This window comes from Thamnophis elegans, chromosome Z (genome assembly GCF_009769535.1).
Source record: "Thamnophis elegans isolate rThaEle1 chromosome Z, rThaEle1.pri, whole genome shotgun sequence".
In the NCBI taxonomy this organism is placed as follows: Eukaryota; Metazoa; Chordata; class Lepidosauria; order Squamata; family Colubridae; genus Thamnophis; species Thamnophis elegans.
The window spans coordinates 44,235,002-44,247,005 of NC_045558.1; the positions used below are offsets into that span (position 1 = coordinate 44,235,002).

Here is a 12,004-nt window from a genome sequence, read left to right on the forward strand (position 1 = left end):
CTTAAAGACAAAAATTGAGCCCAAAATTTCCATTGCTTAACAAGGCAGTTATTAAATAAGTTGCGCCCCATTTTATGACATTTTTTGCCATAGTTGTTAGGCAAATCACTACAGTGAACCATGCTGTTGTTAACTGAATCTGGCTCACCCCCAATGACTTTGTTTGTCAGAAGCTAGCTGGGAACATTAAAATAGTAATAGCAATACTTATATACTGTTTCACAGTACTTTGCAGCCTTCTCTATTGTATTGTAATACATGTGACTTTGCTGCAAAGGTCATAAATGTAAAAACTGGTCATAAATCACATCGTCAGCGCCTCTGTAATTTCAAACAGTCACTTAATGAATAGTTGTAAGTCAAAGACTATCTATACATAAGCAGATGAATTAGACAAAAAGGTAACAAGAAGCGTAAAATAAAACTTTATTTTCTTTGATCATTTTTAAGGGGAAAGTTTACTATTTTTACAAAGTAAAAACACTAGATTATGCTATCTTAACTATGAATATATTTTCTTGATATCAAATGTCAAAGCTCTTCCTTCTTATTAGAACTTCCCGAAAATTCTTCTTCCACATAGCCATTTCATTTAAAATGGAACATCCATTACCACCAAAGTTTTCCTCTAAAGGAAAACAGTTATCTACCAAGGGGAATGATTTTTAGGAGAAATCATGAGTTAAGATCATGTACAGCAAATCTCAAGAGTACAGAAGGTGTTTTTTTTCTCTTAACAGTCATGTGGCAGGGATTTTCAGGGGATTTCCATTGCAGAAGCAAGGATTATCCCTCTCTGCACCCCTAAATAGTTTTCCTAGGAGTAATGTCAAACTGAAGGCAGGACATTTATTCATACCACTGATATTTTTTTTCTAAATTAACAAATAGGCAGGAAATTTTCAGGGCAATCATAATTGGGAAGAAAAGTTTCTTTCTCCCTACTCAATGTTGCTGATACCCAAATCTTGCCTTGCATGACTATTAAACATAGGAGGCGGGGGAATCACTTGTACTATATAGGAAGTGGGGGTAGAGTACTTGGTCCATGGTTAAGGCACCATTCACATTCTGCTCTTTTTAAAGCTGCTTTCAGTCAGAAACCTCAAGCAAAAAATATCGTATTTGGGGAGAAGGGTATGACACATGGTCATTTTTTCACTAGTGATTTTTAATGTCTTCAAAAGTCTTCCAACCTTCATTGTACTGCTACAACAGTATAATGAGGATATGCTTTAAATTGCAACAATATGTGGGTGACACTACAAGACACTATAAACCACTAGTGAGGAAATGCACTATGTGTTGATGCTTTATTGTTGCTTTTAAAAGCATATAGTTGTACAACATATAGTTGTATACAATGCAATATGCTAGGATAACATATTATACAACTATATACAAGTAACCCACTGATAGATAATATATAAAATTAAAATCAAGCAAATTTAATATGTTCTGACAAGGCTTGAAGTCTTAAGATTTTGTGAAGAAAAAGTAGTAAATCTTTCTGTTGAACTTGGAAATAGATCGCATATATACAGTAAGTCACAATATTGGCAATTAGTTTTATCAATCCAAGAAAATAAAGTTGGGAGGTGGGGGTGGAGAGATATAAGGAATAGCGCTAAAGAATATTATCAAAATGTCTATGAAATTTTGGCCGGGATGGCCAAAATGGCCAGGATTCTTGAGGCATTTTAAAGGCCAATTCACCTGTTGTATAAACATTATGTTATCAAGCCTTAATTAAGCCACATAAACTATGCAGATATTCAACATTATATGCATGGATGCATTTCCATTTGTTTTAATGAGTGCTCGCACAAATCCATAATCCCAAAACTGCAGGGCAGATGGGAGCCAAGATTCTTAACATCTGGATGGCACCAAAGTAAGGAAAACTAATACATATAATTTAAGACATATAATATCTAGCATTTACATAGCATATTCTAAAAATTCAGAATGCTTCATATATCCCACCTTAATACTAAAATTCTAACAAAAACTTTAGTAAGTTCTTTTTCTTGTTGCTATCGGTTCCAATACAGGAATACTAAGGGATACAATTGTAAATGGCAATGTCACATAACTGCATTGCTTGATGATAACAATCCCACCAGTCGATTGCTATCATAACCCCAAGATGTGCAGATTATTAAGCAGGAAGCAGTGGGAGCCTCAGCTATGAAGTGTGGGAGTGTCATGTGACGGTGGTAATGATGGCCAGACACAGGTGAAAGTGAATAAGAAGATGCTGGAAAAGGAGGGCATTGAGATGCCGCATGAGTGCAGGAAGACAATGGGGCACAGGGCAAGCGGTGGGGGGGGAATTTATTGGAGCAATTTGCAACCTTCCTTGACAATTCTCCATTGGCTTTGCTTGTGGGAAGCTGTCATTTAATGTTTCAAATGGTGATCATGAGATCATTGCAGCTCACTGCAATGTTGTAATTGCAAACATCCAACTGCCCAAATCATGATCACATTACCATGGAGGTGCTGTAATGGATGAAACTTTGAGGACTGGTCATAGGTCCAGTTTTTCAGCCCTGCTATACTTTGAAAGGTCACTGAAAGGAGAAGCCCAAGCTGAGGACTAACCATTATTCAGCTGATGCTGTAGTACAATAGGTTCAAATCCCTTTGGCACATTACAGCTATCCCTGCAGCAAATACTATGTTTCCCCAAAAATATGACCTAGCCCCAGTGAAGGGGTGGACATGGCCAACACAGGAAGCAGCCCTTCCCTTCCCCAGTCACCTCATGGCTGCTGGGCCCCTTAACCATGGCCCACAGATGAGCTGATCCAGCTACGGCCAGGAGTTCTGTCTCTCTGGGTGCTTGGAGATGTTTCCAGCACACTTTTGTTAGCCCCAGCCCTGCCCATGGCACCAGGGAACCTTGCAGCCAAGGGCCCTTCCCTTCTGTTCTGCAGTTCACCTTGTGGCTATGGAGCAGGTGGCAACCACGGTTTGCACTCCACTAGGCCGGGAGCTCAGGTGTTGCTTAGGCTGCTGCTACGATGAGGTAGAAAGCCATTCAACCCATTGGAATCGGTTTCCCTTCACTTCTACCTGGCTGCTGCTTCTTGAGAAAAGGACAGGCAATTGTGAAAGATTGTGGGAAGTACATGCTTATGATAGATACAAAGCCCAGCCTATCTCTTTCAAACAATCAAATGTGTGTATGTGAGAGAGAGAGGGGGGGGGAGGGGAGGGAGGGAGGGAGGGAGGGAGGGGGAGAGAGAGAGAGAGAGATGACTGAGAGGAGTAACAAGAATTGCACGCAATGCTGTTTGAAAGGGTCTCTCTCTCTCTCTCTTTTTCTTTCTCTCACACACACCCGAGATGAGAAACTGTGGGCAACCTAGTAAAGGGTCTGATCCTCCCCCACCTCCAGCTCGGTGCCTGCTCAGAGTAGTGGCCCGAGGCCCACTCTCTGCATGGGTGACCTCTGCACGGCCAACATGAGAAATGGCCTCCCTCGCAGCCCCTCCTCTCTGGGCCTTGCTTGCCTCAGAAGGCATCCTGCAGGCATCCTGGCCACGTAAATGCCACCCAAATCCCTGGGTTGCTCTCAATTCAAGCAAGCTACACAGTCGCTCAACCTGCCTGCCCATTGGATCTGGGCCTTCTGGGCACCATCTGCCCCAAACCAAGCAGCGAGGAGGCTTCCGGACACCACCCACTGCCCTGGCAGAGGCAAAATGGAAGCAGGCGGGATCTGCATGGGGCTCCTTCAGTGTCCTCCCCAGCCCCGCTTGTGGGCAGCCTATACACAAGGGTTGTGTACAGGTTGAGTTTGGCATTTCACCTTCCTGCCTTTTGCAAACTTTTGGCTACACACAAGGAAAGCAGCAAAAGCAGAAGTCTTTCTTTCTCTCCCCCAAACTCCACCAGAAATGAGTCTTTGCAGGCAATGCTGTTTGCCTGTTCACCTTCCTGCCTTTTGTGAACTTTTGGCTGCACTGCACTACTCCTCTTGGAGCAGGACCCTGCAAGGCTTGTTGTGGCATTGCACGCATGAACGGCAGCACTGCAGCGAGCTTCATCACATTGGTGCAGCTGGCGTCCTGCCACTCGCGGCTGCGAGTATGTCGAACCTCATGCTGCAAGGCTTGTTGTGCCATTGCATGTGTGAGTGGTGACACCGCCAAGAGGTTCAACATATCAGTGCAACTGCGAGTGGCAGACACCAGCTGTACTGGTATGATCAAGCTCACAGCAGTGCTGCCATTCACACATGCAATGCCACAAAAAGCCTCCCAGGGTCCTGCTCCAAGAGTAGTAGTGCAGCCAAAAGTTCACAAAAGGCAGGAAGGTGAACAGGGAAACAGCATTGCCTTCAATTCTCATTATTCCCCCCCCCGTCCGTCTCTCTCTCTCTCTCTCTCTCTCTCTCTCTCTCTCTCACACACACACACACACACACACACACACAATTGCCTTTTTCTCAAGCAGCAACAGCAGGGTAGAGTGGGGAGGAGCTGATTCCAATGGGCCGAATGGCTTTCTGTTTCATCATAGCAGCAGCCTAAGCAACAACGGAGTTCCAGGCCTGGTGGAGCGCAAACCATGGTTGCCACCTGCTCCATAGCCACAAGGTGAGCTGCGGAACAGAATGCCCCTTGGCTGCAAGGTTGCCTGGCACCGTGGGCAGAGCTGTGGCTAGCAAAAATGTGCTGGAAACATCTCCAAGCACCCAGAGAGACGGAACTCCTGGCCCTCACTGGATCAGGTGATCCACAGTTAAGGGGCCCAGCAACCATGAGGTAACTGTGCTTGCATTTCCTACACCTCAAAAAAAAGACCTCCCCAAAAATAAGCCCAGTGCTTTTTTTCAAATCTAAAAGGAAAATAAGATCTGGCTTTATTTTTGGGAAAACACAGTATTTTCCTCTTATAGTTGACATAAAATCTGACCAATTTATGCCATTAACAATGTATGCTTAAAAACGTAATATGGACCTAGCAACATCTTGGATTTGGAGCTACCATGAAAATATATTTGGCTTGGTAATCCCCCGTCTAGGATCTCTTATCAATAGTTCAAAAGGCTTGGATAAACTTGTTCTCAGGGAATCGAGGAATAAGGACAATCAAGCCAAACAATTTTGTCTTTAGGGTGTTTTGAACTGGTATTGGAAACAAAAATATACTGTAAAATAAAAATGCCATATTCCCAAAAATCTTGTTTACCAGAATTCTTATGACTATGTCTTCCATCAACTGAAGTTTTTAATCTTGTTTAAAGTACAATCCCATAAAGAGTACACTATAGTAATCCAAACTAATTTTAAATAAATTGTTCCAATGCAGTGAAGTTTATTTATTCAAACAGGATTCACACTGGTAAAAATATACCTAAAAATATTTTACCAGCATCTCCAAATGAAATCAAGGAATTCCACAGCATCATACCTGTAAATCTAAAACAGGTTAAACATCCATGCAGATAAATTAGCAGAGAAACTGATGTACAGATCCACATAACATGCTCTTTTTCAGAAGTATGATTTTGCTTCTTTGCTCACCTATCCGAAAGATGTCTCCATTTATAATTTCTATTTGCTGGATTAGATTAGGAAAGCAAAAACTGGGAAGCTCTGATGGCCTTGTGATCCTAAATCCTTAATCCAACTTTTCCAATCACTTAATCAAGGATTGCTTCTAAGGCCATTCTAGTTACCAAATATATTATTAGTAGGATAAGTAACCAGTCTGATAAGTCCAATTGCTATTTGCTATTAGCTTATGATAGGAGCCGTCTATATCAAATAAAATGAGTACATTTACAACTCCACATCTACTGCATTCTGAAAGTTCTTTAAAGAGTTCTCCCCAAGCCAATTTAGCTTTTTGAATAAAGCATATGCACTGTTGCACCTCAATCCATCTATTGTGATCTGAATTCATCATATGGTAAAAACCACAACATCCTTTAGTTTTAAGTGATTTATGTCTCCGCACTAACAGTTTTCTCATGTATTACTGAAAAAAGTATAGGGCAGTGATGGCGAACCTTTTTTGGCTCGCATGCCATAAATGGGGGGAGCGCAGGGAGGTCATGTGTGGGCATGCCACACCCATAATGCAATGTGTGACCCCCCCAGTGCGCATGCAGGTGCGACCCCAGGCTCCAGAGGCTTTATAGGAGCCTGGAGAGGGCGAAAACAGCCTCCCACTCCTGGAGGCTTCAGGGACCTTCAGGAGGCTTCCCTGAAGCCTCCGGAGCAGTCAAAAGGACCCTCCGAGCAAACCAGAAGTCACTTCTGATTTGCTCAGAGGGTCATTTTGAGTGTTCCGGAGGCTTCAGGGAAGCCTCCTGAAAGTCCCTAAAGCCTCCGGAGCGCTCAAAACAACCCTTTGAGCAAACTGGAAGGCTGTTTCCGAATTTCCGGTTTGCCATAGGGCCGGGTTTTTGCGCTCCAGAGGCTTCAGGGAAGCTCATTAAGCCTCCCGGGGGCCTCCGGGGGGGCTAGGGGAGGCTCTTTTCACCCTTCCCAGGCTCCTGTAAAGCCTCTGGAGCCTGGGGAGGGTGCAAAATGGCTTTTAAAAAGGGTGAACTAAGGTGGCCAGGGCGGCAACGCCTCACGTGCCCTGGCAAATGGCTTCGTGTGCCACAGGTTCGCCATCCCGGATATAGGGTATCTTAGCAGAGAAGCCATCCATAGGCACTGGCTTTAATACTGTGAAAGTCCAGTGCTAGACTAGATAGATGATGGGTTTGACATAACAGCATTTTCATATATTCTTATGTTAAAGCACTGGCATGTTCAACTATTGTGCTGATCTAATTGAGCTGATAGAAAATGTGGCCCAACACTTAGAAAGATAGCAAGTTAGAGAAAGACGACATAACAATTTCCCCCAATATACAATAGACTAAGATTTAGATAATATTTTAAAAACCCTGCCAATGGCAGTTTCTAGAACATTGTGAGATATCCAGCTAGTTTTTTAAAAAGCCATAATTGACAAGTTTATTTGGAGCCTGAACATTTAGTTTTCCTTACTAGAGACATTACAAACTGTGATATATCTTGCATACTTTGCATTAGGCCCAAAGAAGCATCCACAGAAAATTTGCTGAGTTCCTAAGAATCATAAGATTTTACAGATATCAAATAATAGAAGACTTTTCAGCAATGGCATCTATCATTGAGGAAGCAACACATCTAGCTGCAAAGGGGAGGAAATTGCCTTGCACTACCAATATATATTTTTATAGCAAGTATGACATTCTGCCCTAACCATTTTTTCAGCAGAGACTTTTTTTTACTCATTATAGGATGGGAGGAGGGGATACTTCCAGCGTTCGATATAAAAGTCCTTAATTTTCCTGTTAATTCTTTTACTATCTCCCATTATGGGAACTTCAGAAGCTATCCTTCTTATATGTTTTCAAGAGTAATTCAATACTAGAGATTAGCAAAACACAAGCACCAATTCTCATCTTTCCTCCTTTAAACCAGTAAAGGCTGGTTGTTCGTTGTCGCATTGTTTCTTTTTCCTCTATCCTCAATTGCAAAGAATTTAACAGACGCCCGCTTGAGCTCTGCTCTTCCACATTTTTCCCTCCGTTTACCAAATGGTTCTGCTTCGAATTCAACTAGGAAGAAAGAGAATCCTCGGATCAGCGGAAACTTCGAGCTTCGTCAATAACCAACATTAACCGCAGGTCCCCTATTGCGCAGATTTAAATATTTTTTTTAAAGCGAGAGCGCGCGGGGAGTAAGAGTTCACACCTGTATGGAGAAAAACCTGATGCAAAGCACGAGCACCGCACGCATGGACACTTAGGTGGATGGATGCATACCCATTTTCCATTCCCGCCTAACGGTAAAGTTTCACGAGGAGCTAAACGCCAACCCCCAGAAGACCGAGAGCGCAGAAGGCGAGACAAATTTCGAAAACGAAATAGCGTCCTTTCGAAATGCGCCTGGCAGATCCTTGCTCCCAGTTCCCTACTTCAGGGGCTATTTTGCTTGCCTCCACAGTCCCACCACCCCATCTTTCCGCACCTGAGGCTCGACCGTCTTCCCGCTTTCTGAATCGACGCTGCCACTCCGCTTCGTTTTCTTTAAGAGAAGAGACTCCGACGAGCAGCCCACAGCTCCGTCAACGCCAATGTTGAAAGTTTGCTCCACGGCACCCTCTCGAAAATGAGCAGCAGACTCGGCGCTTCACCGGTTGCTGGAGGAAGAACTCTTAAATGGACTGGGAGGTGCCTCAACTCGCGGAAGAACTGTGGGTGCAGCAACCCAAGCAGCTCGAGAACCGCGATGCTTCGCCTTCTCCGAAAGAAGCCGCTTCCTCGCTACTAGGCTAAAGGCGGGGAGGAGCCAGGAGAGGCTGCTCGCTGGGGAAAACCGTCACCGCCTCTAGCCCCGAAGAGAGACTGCTTTTAAAGGCCGGGACACTCCCTTAGCCATGCCTAATGACTCCCGCCCTCAATGCTGATTTCTCGGAGGTACTGTCGAGTTAAAAAAAAAAAAACGGCTCTCCGAGCGAGTCTCCGCAGTCCAACTGTGAAGGTCTTGCGGAATTGTATCGGGTTAATAGCCTCCTGAATCCTTGCAGATCGCAGTGATGGAAGCCATAATCCAATTATGGGGAGGGTATCAAGTTGGGCAGGCTTAACTAACCTTTGAAACTGTGTTCAAAATATGTTTTCATATTAAATTTAAACAGAACATAATTCATTTGCTCTAGTTAGCAAATCATGGTCACACACACACACACGTGGAAGGAAATTCGAGCAAGCAAGATAGAAAGCACGAGTCTTAAAGAGAAAAAAGTTATGTTGAAGACTAAATAGCTTGGTTAGCTTAGCATATTTTTTGCTGAATATTACTCATCATTGAATCAAATATTAAATGGACCATTATGCTACTCAAATCCAATTTCTATTCTGTATAATCTGTATTAAAGCATCCCTAATGATGCTGTAATACAGCCATTGTTTCACTATATCTAGCAAAGGAATCCAGAGGTTTTCCTAATATTGCCTACCTTCTTATACTACGAAGACTATCCCATAGGACTATAAGAGAACAATTTTTTTCTATAACAGGTCTCCAGATATTCATATTTCTCCCATCTCACCACAAATCTAAACATTTTAGTTTCCTGAACCTTTCTTCATAAGGCTTAAATTTTAATCCCTTTCTTGAACTGTGTGTGGGTTCAGGTCTTTGGGAAGTACTGGAAGGAACTCCTAATTTAGAGCCAATTGCCATGATTTGGTAAAAAATGTTGACAATGATGCAACCTAAAATTTTATTTACTTTTTTAACAGCATGGCATTCACAACTTTTATTCAGCCTGTGATTGCTACAATTCCATGACCATTTCCATGTATAATATTGCTATTCTAGATTAATTTGAATGTCATTTTTATGCCTTGGTAAATGTGCACTACAATCCTGTGCATTTAAGTATGAGTAGGAATTAAGAAACAGTGATGGTGAGAGTTTATTAGTTTCCTGAAAAAAGTTTTAATTCGTGCCTTCTTTATTATAGCTTCTGGTCATGTTAAATGTAAAGAAATTCTGGGGTGGAATTCAGGAAAACAAACATTCAGATATTAATTCATTCACAAATTCAAATAAATCAATCTGTCATTTATTATTACAATTGTGTCTCAAAATACCACACAGTATATTATCGGCATATATGTTTGATATACTATGTTTCATTGTTGTATGTATGTATGTATGTATGTATGTATGTATGTATGTGTGTGTGTATGTCTTATTGTAAAAAAAACAAAGGGAAAATATGTTAATTTCCTTTTAATATTGTTTTCTAGTAGCCTAATGAAAGATTATACTTGAAGACCGCAAATAGTAAATTACATATTTAGATCTTAATAAGTATTTAGTAGGCAGACTAAGTCTATCTGTAAAATAACTAGGAGCCTCACATTATTTAATGCTATTTCAGGTATAAATAGAAAGATCAATATTAAGAGGATGTTAGGCTCTGAATACATATACTGTACTTAGACTAAACTGTACCCTTACTCAATGCAACAATTACAGTAAAATTAGCCTTCTTAACCTTGTCATCATTGCCATAAAAATCAACTAGACAGGGCAGAAATACTTGCTGCTACCTCACAAGGGAAAAGAAGTTGCACTGGGGTTTATTGAGGGTAATTAGTCTCATTTGCAAATAACCAATAATGTAAATTATACTGCCATCTAGCAAAAAGTAGAAATTAAAAGCTGCCAAAAAGTAAATAACAGCATAAACAGGCTTTTGTCCTCAGTTAAGAAAACATTCCTATATTTTCCAATCATTTTACTTTCTGACTTTTGATTCAGATGTCTTTTCTTCTTTCTCCTCTTGAATTTCCCTTTTCACATTTAGTTTTTTCTCTCACACCATCTTTACCTCATTTTTTCCCCTAGTCATTGACTTGGCTAGTTGGATATGTGAAAAGCAGCATGCACTCCCAATAGGGGGCCCCTGTAATTGTATAGGTTTTGATAGTAGTTTTAAAGCCTACAGAGAAGAGTGAAAATGCAGCATTTCCAATATATTGCTATAAGAATTCCAGTCAGAAGCAATTTCAGATCTAATCTGATGGATACTATACTACCGGTAATAGTTGCCAATGACATAGGACTATTAAGGATTCAGACCTTTTATTTAAAATTTTCCAGATCTCTGGATTTTAAAAGGCCTGAAGAATATTTTTAGTACAATATCAGTTAAAGATCTGATAAATCCATGTATCATCTGAAATGTATTTATGTACAAAAGGATGGATAGTGGATCAATATACATTGATCTTTACTATCAACAGTTATTTATATTGATCTTTACTATCAACAGTTGTTTATATTGCACAACAGCATTGGTCAAAGAGAACAAGCTGAAATCTTTAATAAAACAATGTTTAGAAAATATGGTTTCAATCTGCATTTTAGATTTTATTGCTGTCTTGTTCCAGTGTTTTTCAGTTATGATAAATATTCACTTCCCTACTAGGCTACATAGTGTAAGAAAATATTTACACTTATTTCTTTTTTAAATGGAGATGGGGAAATTTGCATTTTGTAAAACTCACATCTTATATTTCCTGGTTGTATTGTATGATGGAGCATAGAATCTCCTCTAAGCCTGCCATATAGCAGTAAGCTTATTATATAATACTGGTTAAATATGATGTTCTATATTTGAATTTTAGAAGCAACAGGTTTTTCTAATTATTAATTATTGTGGGCTATATTTTTAGATAATACATTATGTGCCTTAACTATTCTGGCATCCTAACTTTAGCAAATCAATAATTGCTAGGATCATTTCCTTGTAATAGACGTGTTGCTATCCACAGTAGAAGGCATACCTAGAATGCAAAATCCAATGTACACAATAATGAATTAAATGTTCAAAACTAGTTGAACTAGTTTTAGGAATTTAAGAATTAGGAATTTAGCACAAAATGCAAACATCAGAAATCATAGAGTCAGTATGGACTAGGGGCTAAGACATGAAGTTAGAAATAGGGAGACTGAGTTCAACTCTGGCCTTAGCAATGAAAGCTAGCTGGGTGACCTTGACCAGTCACTCTATCAGCCCAACTCAGCTCACAGGGATATTGTTGTGGGAAAAATAGAAGAAATATTAGATATTTTCACCACCTTAAATTATTTATAAAAATGATGGTGGGATATAAATTAAATAAAAATGTTAAGATCGAGCAGATGCAGATCTCTTATTTCCCCCAAAATAAGACCTCCCCGAATAATAAGCCTAATCAGCCTTTTGAGCGCATGCACTCAAATAATCCCTCCCCTGAAAATAATCCCTCCCCAAAAATATTGCAACACAGTAGCGGCCATAAAGTGACCACTCTCGCCGTCTCCTGCACTTCAAAAATAACAAGACCCCCCCAAAAAATAAGGCCAAGCACTTATTTCAGGGGTCAAAAGAAAATAAGACCCTAGTCTTATTTTTGGGGAAACACAGTATATTATTAATTATT

At 40.7% G+C, this 12,004-nt stretch overlaps 1 protein-coding gene across 1 annotated transcript in view; it reads right to left on the bottom strand.

Moving 5' to 3' along the window:
• Positions 1 to 8,373, bottom strand: part of RFTN1 (raftlin, lipid raft linker 1) — a 120,767-nt gene extending 112,394 nt beyond the window's left edge. The window contains exon 1 of the mRNA XM_032237353.1: positions 8,031 to 8,373. The gene's annotated coding sequence lies outside the window, so the exon portion shown is untranslated. The remainder of the gene's footprint in view (positions 1 to 8,030) is intronic.
• Positions 8,374 to 12,004: the final 3,631 nt, after the last annotated feature.